The sequence below is a fragment of the Typopeltis vanoorti genome, chromosome 23 (genome assembly GCF_054136105.1).
Source record: "Typopeltis vanoorti isolate ZY-2024b chromosome 23, IOZ_Tvanoo_1.0, whole genome shotgun sequence".
NCBI classification, from domain to species: Eukaryota; Metazoa; Arthropoda; class Arachnida; order Uropygi; family Thelyphonidae; genus Typopeltis; species Typopeltis vanoorti.
In genome coordinates, this window is record NC_143571.1 from 7,227,929 (window position 1) to 7,251,240 (window position 23,312).

Consider the following 23,312-nt stretch of genomic DNA (forward strand, 5'->3'; position numbering starts at 1 on the left):
TATATGTGGATGCTTGGAGTCCGTTTCAGGAAAGAGAAGAATTTTATATGAGAGACTGCCATTTGAATGAGGAAGGACTTAGGCATCTGGAGTGATTGCTGTTCTGAACGAGTCAGTATGTCCCAGGGAGGATGAGAGCAGGGGTGGCCTCTTGTGGGAATGGATACTTGGGAGAAGGGAAACGACATCAGGTAACACCGAGCCCAGTGGAGTCTAGAAGGAATAATGCTGGGTATAGAAACAATGGTATTTATATGCTTTATACTAATGCCAGGAGTATTCGGAATAAGGGAAAGAAATTGATGGCACAGATAGCATCAGCCTGGCCAAAAGTTATTGGGATCACTGAGACGTGGTTGACAGAAGGGGATATAATAACAAGAATAGAAGTCGCTGGGTACAGTATTTTTCGTCAGGATAGGAGAGGAAAGCATGGTGGTGGGGTACTGCTTATGATAAGTGATGACCTATGTCATCTAAGATTGGAGGCTTTGGAAGGAAGTGAGACAAATGATTTTGAAAGCATATGGTGTGAAGTAGAGGTGGGCAAGACAGGATATTTAGTGGAGTGTTGCTACAGACCCAGGAGCACAGATGATGGGGACCAGGAGATGTTTAGACAGTTAAGTTTGGCAAGTGCAAGAAGAATGATTGTTATGGGAGATTTTAACTACAGTAGTATAAATTGGAGAGAGGGAGATCCATGTAGCAATAGGGGAATGGAATTTCTGGAATTCTTGAGGGACAAATGACTTAGGCAACATGTAGCAGAGGGAACAAAAGGTTCGGAAGTTTTGGATTTGGTTATAGCATCAGAAGAGTTGATAATAACTGAGATGACATCTCTCCCACCAGTTGGAGAGAGTGACCACATGGTTTTGACTTGGAAAATGAATAGACATGCAGGAGTATCAAAGAGATGGGAACTTATGTGGAATTATAAAGCCGGAGATTATAATAGTCTTAGATGTCAACTTTGGGAAGTTTCATGGAGGGAGGAATTGGAAGGCCGGGATATCATTAGGGTGTGGGAAATTGTGAAAGAATATTTGTTAGCAGCAATGGTAAGTTGTATACCACGAGTCAAGAAGAGAACACAATTTGGAGTAAAGTGGACGACAAACAATATTAAACAGGAATTGCATGCGAAAAAGAGGCTATGGAAGAGATATAAGGAGACAGGTGAAGAGAAGATGCATGAGGAATATAAGACACAGGCCAGAAGAGTGACTAGTGTGGTAAGGAAAGCGAAACTGGAATATGAGAAGAGATTGGCCCTAAGATCCAAAGAAAATTGTACTGAATTTTTTAGCTGAGTGTCCAGTAGGAGGAGAAATGACTATGGAAGAATGATATTGTGTGATAAAAATGGGAATAGAGTGACTGATGCAGAGGACATAGTGGAATTGTTCAATGAACACTTTATTGGAGTATTTCATCCTAGAGGAGTCAGTTTTAATGCTAGAGGGATAGGACTGGTACGAGGTCTGGAGGTACAGGAGGAGAGTGTGTTTCAGATACTGAGTACTCTGGATGTCAGTAAAGCTTTGGGACTGGATGGTATTTCACTACGAGTTTTGAGAGAATGTGCTAGGGAACTGACAGTGCCTTTAACCTTGCTTTTCAATGAAAGTCTGGCTGCCGGAAAGGTGCCCAGGGAATGGAAAGAAGGTAAGATAGTGCCATTGCATAAGGGTGGTAACAGACTGGAAGTGTCTAATTATAGGCCAGTTTGTGTGTCATCAGTAGTTGTTAAGATCGTGGAGAAAGTAGTGAGGGACTGTATACAGCATTGGGCAGATGAGGGTAATGTTATCTGTGAGAGTCAACATTGATTTGTAAAAGGGCGCTTTTGTTTTAGCAATATGCTAGCCTTTTATACATAACATATTATTAATAAATTAAATGTTATGTAAAGTTACAAGTACATTAGATGATGGAAAGGCATATATTGCAATTTTCTGAGACTTAGTGAAGGCATTTGACAGGGTGCCACATGATTAGCTGATATTTCAGTTGCATCACATGGGTCTGGATATCAGATTGGTCAATTGGATTCAGGATTGGCTGTCTGATAGGTATCAGAGAGTTGTGTATGGTGGAGCAGTTTCAAGAAGGCAGAGGGATAGAAATGGGGTCCCACAGGGCTCAGTACTAGGACCTATATTGTTTAACCTTTATATCAATGACATTGAAAGTGGATTGCAAGGGGTTATTCAGTTGTTTGCAGATGATGCGAAGCCTGGAAGGATTATTAGTAATAGTACAGATGTGGTAACCTTGCAAGAGGATTTGAATAAGCTAGATAGATGGGCAAATGAATGGGGGTATCAAGTTTAATGCAGCAAAATGCAAGGTCTTGAGGTTTGGGAAACATCGATGGGATGCTGCATTTTCTATGGGAGGAGTTATACTGGAGGAAGTAGGGGAGACAAGAGATTTGGGGTTGATGATTGATAGAAATCTGAAATTTTGGGGACATATTCCAAAGGTGTTGAAGGTAACACAGAGGATTGCTGCAATTATGAGAAGGACACTGACCTGCAGAGATAAGAAGGTTATCATTCCGTTGTATAAGTCTCTGATCAGACTACACTTAGACTATTGTTCTCAGATTTGGTCCCCAGGATTTGAAGGGGATAAATTAACTGTGGAAAGGATACAAAGACGGATGACAAAGATGGTTTCAGGACTGTACAAGCATAGTTATGAGGATGGGATGAGAGAATGTGGACTGCAGAGTTTGGTGGATAGAAGAAGGAGAGGTGATATGATTGAGACTTTTAAACTGTTGAGAGGTGGTTACAGGATTGACACTGGGGAGTTCTTTCGCTTGGTTGAACAGCAGGATAGAATGATTACAAGAGGCCATCCCTGGAAGTTACGAAAGGAAACTGTGAGGAAGAGGGTGAGGAGTGGTTTCTTTGTGTGGAGGGTGGTTGAACCGTGGAATGCATTGCCTAATGGAGTGGTGATAGCGAAAACGGTCAGTGAGTTTAAGGAGTGGTATGATAGACTTTGTGTTTCTTAAGGGGGGACCTCCCACGACGAGTCTTTTGACTCCATGGAGGCCTGAATAATAATAATAATAAAATCCCTTCCTCCCCCTCTCTTCCGAGGCTTTGCAATTTACATTCTCTTAATCTGTCCACATTCCAAAGACCACTGCAACCTTTGTGAATCTTCTGGACACTTTTCAACATATCCTCGTCACCACGAAAACCTAGTGACCAGATCTGTGCACGGTAATCCATATGAAGCATGATTAAGGCGTTATACAACGGCATCATAACCTCTTTATTTCTGCATGTCATGGTCGTCGACATCATTGCCATTATCTGATGTGACTTCTTCACAGATTGTGGAATGTGGCCCCTGAATTTCAGGTCCCTATCCACCACCACTCCCAAATGTCTCATTTCCTCTACTTCATTTAAAGTTACCCCACCAAGTGTATAGTTTGCATTCTATTGTTGCTTACCAAATTTCAAAACCTCACGCTTTGCAACATCGAACTAACAGTTCCACTTACTTTCTTATTGATGCAATTTATTCAAGTTTTCTTGCAAGGCCATAACATCTGCAAACAGCTGCCAGGCACTAGTTAAACCCATCTCAATATTATTAATATACAAATTGAACAACAACAGTCCTAAAACTGACACCTTCGGTACACCACTAGTGACCTTCCTCTTACAGGATACCACACCTCCATATGTGTGTGGTATCCATACGGGATACCACACATATCTGACAGCCAGTCACTGATCCAACTCAAAAGTCTGTTATCCAATCCCATCTGTTTTAATTTTATTATTATTATTATTTGACACCTCCATGGAGTCCAAAGACTCATCGAGGGAGAGCACCTCATGTGCTACAACTGTCTCCACAGCTCAATCCACCAACTGACCATAACTACACCAACACCATCTACCACCGACCACCACTAGTATTTCCAAACCTAGGAAAAATATTGAAATTGATAATTTAAATAATTAGTTATTAAATCTTCTCTGATGTCATTTCGCAAAACTACAAAAGGAATGACAATCAACATATAGCCTAAACACCAGAAGGAGTAGCAATCGACATATAGCCTAAACACCTAAACAATTATTATTATTATTATTTTGGGCGACTCCAAGGAGTCCTTAGACTCATCTAGGGAGGCCCTAAACATCATGTCCATCACAACTATACGACATTCTCACAGTATCTATCATACCTTGCCTTGAACTCGCTCACCGTCATAGCACCCACAACAGACTCTGGCAGCTTATTCCACTCATTTACCACTCTAAAAAGCTTCCATAGGTGTCCCCTAGTTCTCCCACCACCAGTCCTGATCTCAAAAATATCCTCTGAATTAATCCTATAGAATCCCTTTAGCAATTTGAATGTCTCAATCATATCTCCCCTTTTCCGCCTATCAACTAGTTTCTGCAACCCATAAATCTTCAACCTGTACTCACATGGTTCACCTCTGGATCCTCTCAACCTCCTCCCCATCAAGAAGAAACCTAGGTGACCAAATCTGGTAACAGTAGTTGAGGTGGGGTCTTATCAAGGCTCGATACAGAGGAACAATAACTTGCTTGTCTCTGCTCATCGAAGTATTCTTCAGCATCCCAGTGATTTGAGAGCTGATTTAGCCACTTTTGCAATGTGCCCCCTAAACTTCAACTCCCTATCCACCAACACTCCCAAGTCCCTGAGCTCATCAATCTCCTGGAGTACAGTTCCACCAATGTGATATACTGCTGCTAATCTTTTCACCCAAAAATGCATAACCTTACATGTTGCCACATTAAATTGACATCCATTCTCCTTAGCCCAGTCCTCCAATCTATCCAAATCATCCTGCAAAATTTTGACATCCTGTGCATTCACTATTGCTCTACCCAACTTTGAATCATCAGCGAACAAATGAACCGTTCCTCTCAGATCCTTCCCTATATCGTTAATGAACAAATTAAACAGCAGTGGTCCAAGAACAGAACCCTGCGGCACACCACTAGTCACAGGCTGTCTTTTGGACTCTACTCCTGAATAAACTACTCTTTGATATCTCTCCATCAACCACCCACCTATCCATCTCACCAACCCTATATATCCATTCCCATATGTCGTGGTTTACAGATTAGAATTCCATTTGGTATCCTGTCAAATGCCTTTGACAGGTCCAGCAGTATCACTGTAAACCCATTACCCTTATCCAGTTCAGCCATCACCTTGTTATAAAACTTGAGCAAGTTACTGAGGCATGATCTACCCTTCAGAAAGCCATGCTGTCCCCTGTACAGTATCTCATTATCATCAATCCATTCTAGTATTTTTCTTTTGACTACTTTCTCCAAGACCTTGACAACGACTCCTGATATGCTGATCGGTTGGTAATTTGCAACCCTAGTCTTGGATCCTGCTTTCTGCAGTGAAACTATTTTCCCCTCTTTCTACACCTTCGGGACTAAACCAGACCCGAGACTCAGATTAAACAACATGGTCAAGGGCACTGATAATTCCTTAGCTGCTTCACGCAAGACCCATGCCGGTATACCACCCAATCCCACAGATGTATTCACATTAAGGTTCTGTAATAGACTATTCACCTCCACTTCATTCATCACAATTCCCGTATAAACTAATGGCTCCTTCATTTTTTCAATGTCACCACCTGGATGATATACTTTTGCAAAGTGCGCGCTCAGTAACTCCACTATATCGACTGATTCAGTGACCTCCTTACCATTGTCATTCCTTAAAATCATTTTGCCGTGTACAGTTTTTTACTTGCTTGCAGCATATTGAAAGAACTGTTTGGGATTCTCTTTAGCTTGCATAGCTAGTTTCCTTTCATAATCTGCTTTTGCTTATTTTACCGCACTCGTTACCCTTCTGGCCTGCACTTTATACCGTTCGTGTGCCTGGAGGTCACCCCTTTCTTTAAATTCCCTCCACAGTTGTTTCTTTTTTTGCAGCTCAAGCTTAATGGTGTTATTCATCCATTTAACCCCTATTTGTTTTACTATTCCGACCCTAGGTATACAATCAGCCATAACCTCCTGTAAATGCTCCTTGACCACTTCCCATACTCTATCGACGTCCAGCCCTTGCAGTTGTACATGCCATGGCACTGATCCAAGCAATCTCCAGAATTGCCAGCACGGTAATTCCACATATACCCTGTCTTAATCGAAAATTCCACACCTTTAGCCACCTCCCAGGTCAAGACCTTATGATCACTCTCACCAATAGGTGGCAATATGGGCATATTCATTACAGTCAAATTCTGAGATGCTATTACCAGGTCAAGCACTCTCACACCCCTACTAGTATTTTCAATTACATGCTGTCTCAGATAGTTATCCCTTAATAATCGAATAAAATCCATTTCCTTCCTCACATGTGTCCTCTCCTCCTTCCAATCAATGTTACCATAGTTGAAATCCCCCCATAATAATTACCCTCCTTCCACTCATTTCATCAATTTGTTTATGCATACTATCTCCACCATCTATTCCATCACCTGGTCTATAGCAGCACCCAACTGTATATTTTATTCTGCCAGTCTCAATCTCACACCAAATAGCCTCAAATGAGCTCCTTTCACTATCCTGTGATACAACTTCAATTCTCCTTGGCTGCAGTTCATGAGCTATCATCAATAACACTCCCCCCCCCCCATTTTATTCTCTCTGTCCCTCCTAAACACACTATAACCTACACATTCTATCCTACTAACTATATCATTTTCCATCAGCCATGTTTCACTAATGCCAATAACCTGTGGCCAGGAAGAGCCAATCAAGGCCAAAAATTCTTCCTTCTTGTTCCTAATACTCCTGGCATTAGTATACATGAAATGCAGAGGTCCCTTTGTCCCGCCCCTATCTTGAGGCGTAATTCTAAATGTGCCATTCCCATTTTTTGTCCTTAGTGCTGGTTCGGGTACATTATATACATTCCTACACTCAACTGTCTTACTGATGTCTGCATATCCACTTCCCCCCCCCTCTCCTTGGTAGTTCTAGTTTCCCTGGTTCTGCACATCCATTTTCACTTCCTTCAGCAACACTTTTTCCAGTCTCTGCACACCAAGTTCATTCAAATGCAGGCTAAATTCTTGTATAAATCCTTTCGCAGATAAACAATCAAAAAGTAAGAACAATTTGGCATTATATAATTTATCATAATATTAGAAATTGTTATCAATATGCCTTGCTCTTAGAAGTATTTAAATGTGGTGATAGCATTGGATGCTGTGTTCCACAGCCAAGGTTGTCCTCCCTTTCCTGTGACTCTACCGAGTCACAGGAGTAAAAAGTGAAAAAGAGTAAAAAGATTGACACAATAGCCATTTTGTGAACGACAGTGTAGGTCTCCCACATTGAGCTTTCCATTTCCACGGAGGTGGTTCTCATATAATAATAATAATATTCTGCTTCCCGCAGCTTTCTGTGATTAGCATTTATTAGTTATCCTTTAATAATAATTCTTCCACTTATACACCAATAAAAATGACTTTTTATGTGGTGAATTCACAACAGAAAAAGGACTTCTGGGATTTCTAATTTCTCCTCATAATCTGCTTTGCCTTCCTTACCACATGAGTAATCCATGTTTCCTGGTTTGCTTATCACATTTTTATATTTTAATAGGCCTTTATAGTTCTTTTTTTGCAACTCTTGCTTAATGATGATACTCATTATTTAACTACCGCCAGATTTTTTTTTGTGTGTGTGTGCTTGCATGGACTGTTACTGCCTCCCTCAAATATCTATTCTTAATTAATCAAAGATTGTCTAAAAGCTACATGATCACTTTCCATTACAAAGTAAAAGTTGATTACCTTGCTTATGAACAAAGTCTCCAGTCCTGTTATCAGATCTATAACTCTCAGTCTATCCTTTTCCATCATATTCTGTTTTAAGTAATTATTTCAAGGTAACTGCATAAATTATATTTCCTTTCACAGAGTATTCTTTCCTCTTTCCTTATGATTCCATTCTAAGGTGGTGTTGTACCTGTTTGAATTGTTTAGTGTGCTTTTTTCTTATAATAGAACTTCGTTTTTTTCCCAGGCTAGATTCAGGTGTTCTTCAGTTATATTTGTTATCCTAATTTTGTTCGTTTATGTGTTTCCTGCATGTTTTATTGGTGTTAGATATTCTGAAAATGGCATCAGCAAGGAGGCCTAGCTGGAAGTGTGAATTTTGTCTTGGATTTTTATCAGTGGATACTATGAAAATATGTTCTGTGTATGCATAAAAAAATATGAAAGGTTTGTGAACTGTTAAGCGAATGAAAAGAAAGAAAGTAGTAATGTTTAATGGAATAACTGCAACACAGAGAAACAATTAAGCACAAGTTTAATTGAACTGTATTTTCTCTCAATCACATCATATTCAGGAATACTATCCTATCCTTATGCTCACGCATAGACCTACACATTTTACTCTGTAGGCATCCGGAACCGAAATCCTATGGAATAGGTTGATTACTCCTTATTCCTGGAGGTATCCTATGTCTGTAGAGGCATGTGTTCATGGGGCCAGTTTGCCTGTTCTGTGGGGACGAAAACCCCAAGTTTCCGGGTGGAAAAACCCCTACCTTCATATGAGACCAGCTAACTCACCTTTAGTTGAAAGAAACCAGATAGAGGTTCCTCACGTCACTGACAGGAATCGAAAACCCAGGTCTTTCTGACCTGGTCAGAAACAAAAGTCTTTGTCTATACCGACTGAGCTACGGAGGCTCAGGAATACAGTCATAAAATTGTAAAATCACACACCAAAATACTCAAAACAATAAGTGGGGTAAAAAAGTTAGACTAAAACCCTCACGTCCTACAAGGGGCCCTCTATGGGTGCTATTGGCTAGCTTTAGCTGTTGACAAGACCTAAGAATTAAAGTTTCACAAATCTTGGAAAACTTATAAGAAAAGTCTTTCAAATCTTTCTTAGAATCAGCAGCAGATTTAAAAATTCACCCTAATCTTAATAAATATGGTTCTGTAAAACTTCTCAAGATTTGGGAACTTTAATTCTTAGGCCTCCAGCCCAAGAGTTAATGCTAGCCAACAGAACTTATAGAGAGGTGTTGCTTATATGACTTTAAGCTTAAAGTCTAACTTTTTTCAACTTTTGAGTTTGTCTGCATGTGTGTGCTTTTACAATTTTTTAGATTGCATTCTTGATAATGTCTCTATGACTGAGATGAAATATATGATGTATTAAATTCATGTTTAATTGTTTCTCTATGCCATATTCATTCCACTAAACGTAATAATGAGTTTAAACAAAGACATAAACCTAAATTCAATCAATACTCAACTATTAATGTGAGTAAGGTGTGATGATAGGCAAAAGCATTTCAAAAAAGGAGGCTGGTGTCACTGGGAGTAATGAGAAAATGGATATAAATGTTAGCAATTATATCAAAAGAGATAGAGTGAACAGCTTAGGAAAGAGTTGATGCAAATGAGACTGAAGATCTAAAGAAATAATTGGCTGATGTGCACGAGTAGGAGAAAGTTATTATTATTAACATCTGACCCCCATGGAGTCAAAGACTCATCATGGAAGGTACAAACTATCAAACACAAGGCTCATTCACCATGCCTTAAACTGAATCATGTATCTACATTCACAACATACTCAGGCAATACATTCCACTCACCAACCACTCTCCATGTAAATAACCTGCTCCTCATTCCTCTGCTCACATCCTCCTTACACAGTTTCCAGGGATGGCTTCTTGTTCTATTCCTCCAATTCTATGAAAAATCTTTTCCATTAACCTTATTAGCTTATATGTCTCAATCATGTCCCTCCTTCTCCTCCTCCTATTCACGAGGCTTTGTAGTTTATGCCTTCAATCTTTCATACTCAGCATTCCAAAGACCACTGACCACCTTTATGAATATTTTCTGAAACTTTTCTAAATTTCATCACCATGAAAACCCAATGACCAAATCTGTGCACAATAATCCATATGAGGCTTGATCAAGTCCTTATACAGTGGCATCATAATGTTTTATTTCTGCATGTCAAGGTCCTCCACATCATTGCCATTATCTGTTGTAATATCTTCACAGTTTGTGCAATGTGGCCACTGAATTTCAGGTCCTTGACCACTACCTCTACCAGATCTCCTCTATCTCCTTTCAGTTTTCCACAAAGTGTATACTATGCATCCCATCGTTGCTTACTAGATTTCAAAACCTTACACTTTGAAACATTGAACTGATAGTTCCATTTACCTGCCCATTCATGCAATATATTCGAGTTCTCCAGTAAGGCCATAACATCTGCTTGATTTTGCATTGCTTTCCCTGTTTTGCATCATATCACAAGTTAAATCCATCCCAATATCTGTAATATACAGATTGAACAAGAACGGTCCCAAAACTGCCCCCTGTAGCACACCATTAGTGACCTTCTTCTTTTGGGATAATGCACCTCCATATACAACTTTCTAATATCTATCTGACACTGATCCAACTTAGAGGTCTGTTATCCAATCCCATCCATTTTCAATTTATTTAACAGCTTGTCATGTAGCAGTCCATCAAAAAATTTCCCAAAATCTAAGTATACCATTGTATATGCATCTCCATCAGTGGCAGCACGTGAGTTTTAAATGGGGGTGCTGCCTATACAAAATAAAAAAAAAAAAAAATTATTTTTTTTCCTAATTAGTAATAAATAAATTTATTACTAATTTTATTTATTTATTTTATTTATTAATAAATAAATCTGTAGATTTATTTATAAATTGATTACTGATTTGGAAAAAAAAAATTTTTTTTAAATTATTTTGTATAGGCAGCACCCCCACTTAAAACTTCACGCGCTACCACTGATCTCCATTGTTCAAAGTATTTGTCACCTTGTTATAGTAGATAAGTAAGTTAGTAAAACATGATCTCCCTTTAACAAACCCATGCTGATAACAGCAGTATTCACTGTGATATCAACCGAATTCTATATCTTACTTCTCACCTATCTCTCTAGTAAATTCACAAGAGCTAAGATATACAGATTGGTCTATAATTAGTAGCCACAGCCGTATCACCACCTTTATGCAGTGGAACAATTTTACCTTCTTTCCACTCCCTTGAAACCTGTGCTGTTGTAAGATAAGACTCTTCTTAAGCAGACATGCAAATGCCAATTCTCTGGAACATTCCCTTAAGATATGTTGTGATATGTCATCAAATCCTATCGCCTTAGTGACATCAACATTATTTATTTCCTCATATACTTCCTGCTCCCTCACAATTAAGCCATCCTAGATGAGTCTTTGACTCCATGAGGTCTTGTTTAATAATAATAAGCCATTCTCTACTATGTCCTCTACCCTGATGAAGATGAAACACCCGTATAAATTGATCACTAAATATTTCAACAAGCATTAGTTACGATTCTACTATTTTCATCCATTAACATCATCATACAATAATCATTCTTCCTTCTACTTGCCACACATCTAAAAAATTCTCTAGGGATTTTCTTTCCCTGATTTGCTAATTTCTGCTCATACTGCACTTTTGTTTTCCTTACTAACTGAGTCACTCTCCTAGCTTGTTCTTTATACTCTTCATGTAACTCATTATTACCATTATTCATCTTGTACTGTCTCCAAATTGCTTCTTCTTCCAGATTTCATGCTTAAGTCCTTCATTCATCCATTTTACATCACCTACCTTAACTGGTAATTAGTTTATGGAATTAACAATGCATATAAAGTATATTAATTAAAGGTAACTTTAATGAATCACTTCTATATTTCGGCAACGTCACATTGCCATCTTCAGGAACATAAAGATATGGTATGTGCACGCAGGCACTAACACAAAGCAAATGAGGATGAAAGCAAGAAACTAATATTGTTCCTAAAGTCCTAATGGTGCCCTCTTGCGGGCTAATTTGGTAGTCTTGGCAGTTGGGCTGAAGTTTTCATAATGTAAGTCTCCCAAATTTGGGGTAGTTTCATGCACCCAAATTTGTTGAGGTTAGGAACGTTTTTTAGAGCTGCTGAAGATTCTTTGAATAATCTTTCTTATTTAAATTTGCTGCGATGAATTATTTTTGTTTTTTTCCAATGAATTTTATGGTGGGTATCTAAGGCATGGTCTGCCAGCCCAGAGTGGCTGTACTGGTGAAACCGGATGTAGTCTTTGTGTTCTGAAATCCTGATATTAGTTGTTCTGCCTGTTTGGCCAAAGTAGGACAATTTGCAGCTGCAAGGGACCTGGTATACACCAGGTAGGTCTAGGGGAAGTGGTTGGTCTTTGGTAGAGCAGATAAGGGATGCCAACTTTTTATATGGTCTGTAACAGAAAGTAAGGTCATATTTTTTGAGGATATTGGTTATTTTTTCAGAGGTGCTCTGGATGTAGGGGATGGTGATAGACTTGGTGTAATCTTTATTGTGGAGGGGGGGAGGGGGGTTGTGGTTTACAGGTTTTAGTATTTTTTGGATTTTTTGGGGGTTATAGCCATTGGCTAAGAAAGTGTTGAGGATGTGGTTTAGTTCAATAGTCAGGGCCTTGTCATCTGAGCAGATTAATTTTGCCCTGTTATATAGTTTTTTTATCACCCTATATTGTTGAGGGGGGGGGGGATTGCTGGTGAATGTATCTGCCAGTGTGGGTGGGTTTTCTGTAAACAGAGAAAACCAAAGATATATCAAGCTGGCGGGTGATTAAAGTGTCTAGGAAGGGGAGGGTGTTGTTTTTCTCTTTTTCTAAGGTGAACTGGACTCTGGGATGTTGGTTGTTTGTGTGTTAGGAAGGAGTGGAGTGTATCTGAGCCATGTGGCCAAATAGCAAACACATCATCCACATAACAAAGCCAAATAGTTTACAGAAAACCCACCCACACTGGCAGATACATTCGCCAGCAATCCCCCCCCTCACAACAATATGGGGTGATAGAAACACTATATAACAGGGCAAAATTAATCTGCTCAGATGACAAGGCCCTGACTATTGAACTAAACCACATCCTCAACACTTTCTTAGCCAATGGCTATAACCCCAAAAAAATCCAAAAAATACTAAAACTTGTAAACCACAACCCCCCTCCCCCCCTCCACAATAAAGATTACACCAAGTCTATCACCATCCCCTACATCCAGGGCACCTCTGAAAAAATAACCAATATCCTCAAAAAATATGACCTTACTTCCTGTTACAGACCATATAAAAAGTTGGCATCCCTTAACCGCTCTACCAAAGACCAAAATCCGCTCTACCATGATTTCATCATCAAATGTGCCGATACTGTAGATAAGAATTTGGTAGAAAAAAGATATGTGATACCAGTGTTTCTGATCATTCATGCAACACATGAAAAGCCAATAGGGGAAAATGTCACCCTTCTTTATTCAAAAGAGTTTAGGACTGGCAGGATCTCCCAAAACTGTTATAAGAAATTATTTTCTGGTGATATCCTTATGGAAACATGTCAGCAACATTCTGAGAAACTGCTTAGAGAAACATGAATGGGTGGAATACCAATCACTGCAACACCTCATAAAACACTCTATTCTTGTAGAAGAGTAATATCAGAAAGAGATCTGCTTGATGTTCCTGATGAAGAGATATGTTCAGAGCTTAAAGATCAGGGAGTGACAGGTGTGAGGTGCATCCTGATATGTAGGGATGGTCACCTGGTTTCAACCAGGAACATCATCCCTACTTTTGATATGCCTAAGCCTCCAACATCTGCAAAAGCAGGAGATCTCATCTGTCTCCTGTTAGCTTGTACATCCTTAATCCACTAAGATACTTTAAATGTCAGAAATACAGGCATGCCCAAATTGCTTGTCATGGCTCAATCACCTGTGCCTGATGTGGTAATAAAGAGCAGAATAACAAACCTTGCTCTGCAAAGAAAGTGAAATATGTCAAACTGTCAAGGGGATCACCCAGCTTACTCATGTGCATGTCAGAAGTGGAAGAATGAAAAAGAAATGCAGCAGTTAAATTTTTCTGCCAATGGGCTTGAGCCATACAATCAGCTATTTGTTAAGGAAGAACTAAAAAGAACTCTTTTGCTGTCTCACTCTAGTTCAGTAGGGCTTGATGACATCCATTATGAAATGATGAAACATCTTCTATGGATCTCCTCTTACTATACAATAGAATACATGCAGAGGAAGAGTTTCCAGATTCTTGGTATAAGTCATTTGTCATTGCTATTGTAAGATATTGGAAAAATGGTTAATGCCAGACTTCTCTGGTATTTAGAAAGCAACAATCTTCTCTCCAATACCTAATGTGACTGGTAATTAGTAGGACAATTTGCAGCTGCAAGGGACCTGGTATACACCAGGTAGGTCTAGGGGAAGTGGTTGGTCTTTGGTAGAGCGGATAAGGGATGCCAACTTTTTATATGGTCTGTAACAGGAAGTAAGGTCATATTTTTTGAGGATATTGGTTATTTTCTCAGAGGTGCCCTGGATGTAGGGGATGGTGATAGACTTGGTGTAATCTTTATTGTGGAGGGGGGGAGGGGGGTTGTGGTTTACTGGTTTTAGTATTTTTTGGATTTTTTTGGGGTTATAGCCATTGGCTAAGAAAGTGTTGAGGATGTGGTTTAGTTCAGTAGTCAGGGCCTTGTCATCTGAGCAGATTAATTTTGCCCTGTTATATAGTGTCATATAAAAAGTTAGCATCCCTTATCCACTCTACCAAAGACCAACCACTTCCCCTAGACCTACCTGGTGTATACCAGGTCCCTTGCAGCTGCAAATTGTCCTACTTTGGCCAAACAGGCAGAACAACTAATATCAGGATTTCAGAACACAAAGACTACATTCGGTTTCACCAGGACAGCTACTCTGGGCTGGCAGACCATGCCTTAGATACCCACCATAAAATTCGTTGGAAAAAAACAAAAATAATTCATCGCAGCAAGTTTAAATACGAAAGATTATTCAAAGAATCTTCAGCAGCTCTAAAAAACGTTCCTAACCTCAACAAATTTGGGTGCATGAAACAACCCTAAATTTGGGAGACTTACATTATGAGAACTTCAGCCCAATAGCCAAGACTACCAAATTAGCCCACAAGAGGGCACCATTAGGACTTTAGGAACAATATTAGTTTCTTGCTTTCTTCCTCATTTGCTTTGTGTTAGTGCCTGCGTGCACATACCATATCTTCATGTTCCTGAAGATGGCAATGTGACGTTGCTGAAATATAGAAGTGATTCATTAAAGTTACCTTTAATTAATATACTTCATTTGCGTTGTTAATTCCGTAAACTAATTACCAGTTATTTCTAACCAACGTATAAGCCTTGCTACTAGAATCAATACCTAATGTGGCTTTTGTAGACATTTCAACTTTGGATAATTTGGTCAGTTGTATTAGAGTTACATTCCTGAAACAATCCCTTATTACACAGCCTGGAGATATAGCATATTAAAAGACCTCTATAACCTAGGTTTCAGAGGACACCTTCCTGAATTTATTAGAAAATTTCTGCCCAGGCAAACTTTCCAAGTTCAGGCAGGAAGTATGCTATCTCTGTCATATCATCAAGAACAGTGTTCTCCAAGTTGTCTGTCTCTTAATTATGTCCTAAAAATAAAGTCCAGGACTTTATTTTTAGGACAAATAAATTGCCTAAACATTGTGAAATGTTTAGGCAATTTAGTTGGGCATTTAAAATGAAGATGATCCTGATAGGTGATTTTAATTATAGGAATGCAGTTGATACCTAGCTTGAAGTTTTAGAGTGTTGATATCCTCACAGTATAGTTGTTAACTAGGTATCAACACTGCTGTCATTTGGTGAAAGTGAACACACTGATTTGGGAAATGATGAAACAGGATAAGATTATGACCAGAAATTATGACCCACTGAGACGTATACTGAGTTCAGTGGAATGGGATCCGTTACTGGATGGGAAGAATATCGACAGTTCATGGGGAGCATTTAAATAATACTTAAATTATGAGATATCAGAATGTGTCTCGAGAGTTCAAAGAATAAATAGGATAGGAGTCAAATGGGTGTGTAATCTTATTAAGCAAGAGATGTGGAAGAAGTAATGTGTGCATAAAGAAGATGTCCATTATGAAAATTATTAGCAGCAGGCCAGAAGAGTCACAACTGCTGTACAGAAACCAAAGTGTGAGTATGAAAAGAAACTGGCTCTGTGTGCTAAAGACAAACCACAAGAATTCTATCGATATGCTGCAAGTAAAAGAATGACTGTGAACCAATAACTCTTCTAAATGCAGATGTAGTGAGGATAACAGTTGCAGAATAGGTTGTTCAATTAATGAGTGCCCATTTTGTTAAACGTTATCAACCTGGTGTATGCAACATTGATCTCACTGCTACCTCTTCACTTGATGAAGAAACTCAAGCATATGAGGACGAGGTATTAGAGCTGTTGCACAAAGTGAATAAGGTGGTACACCGAATAAACCTGAATAAGATATTAGAACAGGTGCTAAAAGAGACTTCAGCTGAGGAAGTTTATTTTGCACTTGGTTAGACTATAATAAATTTAGTTTAATCCTTTATCCAAGTGTAAGCAAACAAAGTTTGCGCCTGAAAATATCTTCGGGACTGAGGTAAGGTGGTACATCCGTTGGCAACTCATAGCAAAGGTGGACCAAGCTCTCATCACTCCTTATCTCAGGATCTCCCATCACTCCTTATCTCAGGATCTCCCATAATGCAAAGCACATCTCCTTGCAGACATGTATACTATTATGTATTAAGGGAAGGGCCACTACCCAGACCGGTTTTGACCTTTATCGAGGTCTCGTCAGTGGGAGGCAGACCTAGAGTGGTGATACTAAGGCAGAAGCAATGGAGAGGTCATATTTACCTATACGAGTTGTCAACCGGTGTACCACCTTATTATTAAATTACTCTGGATTTAGAGAAAGAAGTTGGAAATTTATTTTGCACTTGCTTCCAACTTCTTTCTCTAAATCCAGAGTAATTTAATAATAAGGTGGTACACCGGTTGACAACTCATATAGGTAAATATGACCTCTCCATTGCTTCTGCCTTAGTATCACCACTCTGGGTCTGCCTCCCACTGACGAGACCTCAATAAAGGTCGAAACCGGTCTGGGTAGTGGCCCTTCCCTTAATGCATAGCAGTATACATGCCCTCAAAGAGATGTGTTCTGCATTATGGGAGATACTGAGACAAGGAGTGATAAGAACTTGGTCCACCTTTACTATGAGTTGCCAACTGATGTACCACCTTACCTCAGTCTGAAGATATTTTCAGGTGCAAACTTTGTTTGCTTACACTTGGATAAAGGAGTAAACTAAATTTATTATTAGAGTTCAGCTGAACTGGCCTGGCCAAAGGAGTTCAGCTGAACTCCTTTGACCAGGCTATATAATTTGAGTCTCAGAACTGGGAAGATTCCACAGGAATGGAAAGAATGTATGGCAATTCCATTGCACAAGGATGGTGCAAAGACAGATGTATCCAACTGCTGACCAATTAGTATCTCAGGAGTGGTGATGAAGATTTTGGAAAAATTGGTTAGAACTTACATTCAGAAATGGGTTGACAGTTAATCTCTACTTTGCAATGAGCAACATAGTTTACTATTGGACGGTCAGGAAACTTTCTCACAGTCTATAATAATGTTACCATTGAACTAGACCAGGGGAATAGATACACCATGATACTTTTAGATTTTGCTAAGGCTTTTATTGCAACAGTCTACCAGGATACAGCATGGTAGACTGTTGCATAAATTGGAGCATATGGGTTTGGATTATAGATATTAATGTGGATAATAGTATGGCTGACTGACAAATATCAAAAAGTGGTATATGGGTGATGTGAGTCTGCAAGATTTAACGTAACCAGTGGTGTAGGAAGTTTTTTCCCACTTGGTTAGACTATAATAAATTTAGTTTAATCCTTTATCTAAGTGTAAGCAAACAAAGTTTGCACCCTGAAGTATCTTCAGGACTGAGGCAACTCACTGTAAAGGTGGACCAAGATCTCATCACTACTTGTCTTAGTATCTCCCATAATGCAAAGCACATCTGCAAGGAGATGTGCAAAGCATTATTATTATTATTATTATTATTATTATTATTATTATTCAGGCCTCCAAGGAGTCAAAAGACTCATCGAGGGAGGTCCTTTCTAAGACATAAAGTCTGTCAAGACTCATCGAGGGGAGGTCCCCCCCTGAGAAACACAAAGTTTATCATACCACTCCTTAAACCCACTGACCGTTCTCGCTCCCACCACTCCATCAGGCAATGCATTCCACGGCTCAACCACCCTCCACACAAAGAAACCACTCCTCACCCTCTTCCTCACAGTTTCCTTTCGTAACTTCCAGGGATGGCCTCTTGTAATCATTCTATCCTGCTGTTCAACCAAGCGAAAGAACTCCCCAGTGTCAATCCTGTAACCACCTCTCAACAGTTTAAAAGTCTCAATCATATCACCTCTCCTTCTTCTATCCACCAAACTCTGCAGTCCACATTCCCTCATCCCATCCTCATAACTATGCTTGTACAGTCCTGAAACCATCTTTGTCATCCGTCTTTGTATCCTTTCCACAGTTAATTTATCCCCTTCAAATCCTGGGGACCAAATCTGAGAACAATAGTCTAAGTGTGGTCTGATCAGAGACTTATACAACGGAATGATATCCTTCTTATCTCTGCAGGTCAGTGTCCTTCTCATAATTGCAGCAATCCTCTGTGTTACCTTCAACACCTTTGGAATATGTCCCCTAAATTTCAGATTTCTATCAATCATCAACCCCAAATCTCTTGTCTCCCCTACTTCCTCCAGTATAACTCCTCCCATAGAAAATGCAGCATCCCATCGATGTTTCCCAAACCTCAAGACCTTGCATTTTGCTGCATTAAACTTGACACCCCCATTCATTTGCCCATCTATCTAGCTTATTTAAATCCTCTTGCAGGGCTACCACATCTGCACTATTACTAATAATCCTTCCAAGCTTCGCATCATCCGCAAACAACTGAATATCCCCCTGCAATCCACTGGCTATGTCATTGATATAAAGGTTAAACAATATAGGTCCTAGTACTGAGCCCTGTGGGACCCCACTTGTAACCCTCTGCTTCCTGGAAACTGCTCCACCATACACAACTCTCTGATACCTATCAGACAGCCAATCCTGAATCCAGTTGACCAATCTGACATCCAGACCCATGTGCTGCAACTTAAATATCAGCTTATCATGTGGCACCCTGTCAAATGCCTTCGCCAAGTCTAAGAAAATTGCAGTATATGCCTTTCCCTCATCTAATGTTCTTGTAACTTTATTATAAAAGGCTAGCATATTGCTAAAACAAGAGCGTCCTTTCACAAATCCATGTTGATTCTCACAGATAACATTACCCTCATCTGCCCAATGCTGTACACGGTCCCTCACTACTTTCTCCACGATCTTAACAACTACTGATGACACACAGACTGGCCTATAATTAGACACTTCCAGTCTGTTACCACCCTTATGCAATGGCACTATCTTACCTTCCTTCCATTCCCTGGGCACCTTGTCCAAAGCCAGACTTTCATTGAAAAGCCACGTTAAAGGTATTGTCAATTCCCTAGCACATTCTCTCAAAACTCGTGGCGAAATACCATCCAGTCCCACAGCTTTACTGACATCCAGAGTACTCAGTATCTGAAACACACTCTCCTCCTGTACCTCCAGACCTCGTACCAGTCCTATCCCTCTAGCATTAAAACTGACTCCTCTAGGATGAAATACTCCAATAAAGTGTTCATTGAACAATTCCACTATGTCCTCTGCATCAGTCACTCTATTCCCATTTTTATCCCACAATATCATTCTTCCACAGTCATTTCTCCTCCTACTGGCCACATAGCTAAAAAATTCCCTAGGATTTTCTTTGGATCTTAGGGCCAATCTCCTCTCATATTCCAGTTTCGCTTTCCTTACCACACGAGTCACTCTTCTGGCCTGTGTCTTATATTCCTCATGCATCTCTTCACCTGTCACCTTATATCTCTTCCATAGCCTCTTTTTCGCATGCAATTCCTGTTTAATATTGTTTGTCATCCACTTTACTCCAAATTGCGCCCTCTTCTTCACTCGTGGTATACAACTTACCATTGCTGATAGCAAATATTCTTTCACAATTTCCCACGCACTGGTGATATCCCGGCTTTCCAATTCTTCCCTCCATGAAACTTCCTGAAGTTGACGTCTAAGACTATTATAATCACCTGCCTTATAATTCCACATAAGTTCCCGTCTCTTTGATACTCCTGCATGTCTATTCATTTTCCAAGTCAAAACCATATGGTCACTCTCTCCAACTGGTGGGAGAGACGTCAACTCAGTTATTATCAACTCTTGTGATGCTATAACCAAATCCAAAATTTTTGAACCTCTTGTTCCCTCTGTTACATGTTGCCTAAGACATTTGTCCCTCAAGAATTCTAGAAATTCCATTCCCCTATTGTTACATGCATCTTCCTCTCTCCAATTTATACTACTGAAGTTAAAATCTCCCATAACAATCATTCTTCTTGCACTTGCCAAACTTAACTGTCTAAACATCTCCTGGTCCCCATCCTCTGTGCTCCTGGGTCTGTAGCAACACCCCACTAAATATCCTGTCTTGCCTACCTCTACCTCACACCATATGCTCTCAAAATCATTTGTCTCACTGCCTTCCAAATTCTCCACTCTTAGAGGACATAGGTCATCACTTATCATAAGCAGCACCCCACCACCACGCTTTCCCCTCCTATCCTGGCGAAAAATGCTATACCCAGCGACTTCTATTCCTGTTTTTATATCCTCTTCTGTCAACCACGTCTCAGTGATCGCAATAATTTTTGGCCAGGCTGATGCTATCTGCGCCACCAATTCCTCTCCCTTATTCCGGATACTCCTGGCATTAGTATACAGCATATAAATGCCATTGTTTCTATACCCAGCATTATCCCTTCTAGACTCCACTGGGCTCAGTCTTACCTGACATTGTCTCCCTTCTCCCAAGTATCCATTCCCACAAGAGGCCACCCCTGCTATCATCCTCCCTGGGACACACTGACTCGTTCAGAACAGCAATCTCTCCAGATGCCTACGTCCTTCCTCATTCAAATGTAAACGGTCTCTCGCAAACAACTCCTCTCTTTCCTCAAACGCACTCCAAGCATCCACATATACCAGTCCTCTCTTGTCACACATTCTCGCTATTATGCCATTCAATATCACTGCTCTTCTGCTCAGCTCATCATTATCATACCTAGGCAACACGCACACTATTTTTCCTCTCTCTGTCTTCTTCTGTACAGTCTCAAGCAAAAATCTCATATCTCTCGCTGCCCGACTTACATTACCACTCAAGTCATTCGTTCCTACCATCACAATCATCTCATCCACCCTTTCACTTCTCTTAATTGCCATAGCCACCCTTTCTATTGTTCCTCCTGGCAAACACTCCTCATGCATCCTATCCTGAACACCACGGATCATTGAGTCACCATACATTATAACTCTTACCATTCCATCGCTCCTATTGTTTCCATTCTCTCCTCTTCTAGCACTCCCATACATCTCTCTCATTCCCTCTCTCCTGCTGTTTCCATTTTCTCCACTTCTAGCACTTCCATATCCCTCTCTCATTCTGTCTCTCCTACTACTGTTTCCATCCGCTCGTCTTCTAGCATTCCCATACCTCTCTCTCATTCCATCTCTCCTACCGTTTCCATTCTCTCCTCTTCTAGCACTTCCATATCTCTCTCTCATTCCGTCTCTCCTACTGTTTCCATCCTCTCGTCTGCTAGCATTCCCATACCTCTCTCTCATTCCCTCTCTTCTACTGTTTCCAATCTCTCCTCTTCTAGCACCCCCATACCTCTCACTCATACTCCTTAAATTCTCTCTCTCTCTCCTACTCTGATTCGCCTTGCATTCATCTCTTCCATTCTCCTAATCTTATCTTTTATACTTCTGCTCTCATTCACTAGACATTCCACCTCCTCTTTCAACTCATCTATCTCCCTCTGCAGGTCAGTCACTCTTAATCTAAATTCACTCTCCCAAACAAAACCATCTCCTAAACTTCCACAGTCACTCACACCTTCCACACTATCAACCATTATTTTCTCATTCTCTCCTATCATACTACTCGTCTTCCTACATTCATTCTCCGTTCCTGGAGCAACAAAGTCGGATATCGATATATCTAATGTACTTATTTCCTCCAACTGCCTGCATTTTGCGCACATACGCTCTCCACTCTCTTTAACAAACCACATATGTAATTCCTTAGAAGCATACATGCCGCAAGTACTGCATGCCACAAAGTCCCTTATGATATTGCTAATAATTGAGTTCTTAAATGGCAGAGGACTTGGCGTTACGCCACTTGCGACTGCTGCTGAATCCACCATCATTCCTTACTGCCGAGTAGCGTAATCCTTAATAATTATTCAATTAATAAATAAGAGGGGAAAAAAGTACAAACATCAGAACATTTAAGTACTAATATAATTAAATAAAATGAAATATAACTAAATACAAAGTAACTTAGCTTCGTTTTGTCTTCCACCGTTACGCGTTCGATTCTGACGGTACCAACATATATTATATCGCGACAGCAACTAACTTCCGAAAAACAACCACTGAAGTACACTCGTATTCAGAGAAACAATTCAGCACTCAAAAACATAGAAAAACGGGAAAAAAACCGACTATTCACCGATTAAAAATCACTTTCTTCTGCACAGCTCAAATTCACCGCCACGTGCTACGGCATTATAATTGCACATATCTTTGCACATCTCCTTGCATAGCATTATAATACGTACAGTGCTATGCATTAAGGGAAGGGCCACTACCCAGACCGGTTTCGACCTTTATTGAATGTTCAAGTACAGGTCAAACTCCAAAAACCCAGCGTTGTTCCCCTCAGTAACAGGCTCACCCTGTCACTGAGAACTCTCAGTGTTGGCTCTACCCCATGGCAGGCTCACTCCACCACAGAGTAGAGCCGCTCATTTCCCATCTGAGGAGTAACAGCAACAGCCGAGCTTCAGTTAAAATTTCATTGGCTACAGCATTGCCATTCATCACCCAAGCTTCCAACCGGTTTTGACCTTTATTGAGGTCTCATCAGTGGAAGCCAGACCCAGAGGTGGTGATACTAAGGTGGAAGTAATGGAGAAGTCATATTTACCTATACAACTATCCATTAAGTTGCCAAAAGGTGTCTCACCTAATTATTAAATTACTCTGGATTTAGAGAAAGATGTTGGAAGTTTTTCTCTGC

General features: G+C 40.0%; 1 protein-coding gene across 3 annotated transcripts in view; it reads left to right on the forward strand.

Moving 5' to 3' along the window:
- Nucleotides 1–23,312, forward strand: part of LOC150093599 (NEDD4-like E3 ubiquitin-protein ligase WWP1) — a 356,729-nt gene that overhangs the window by 17,223 nt on the left and 316,194 nt on the right. The window lies entirely within an intron of this gene.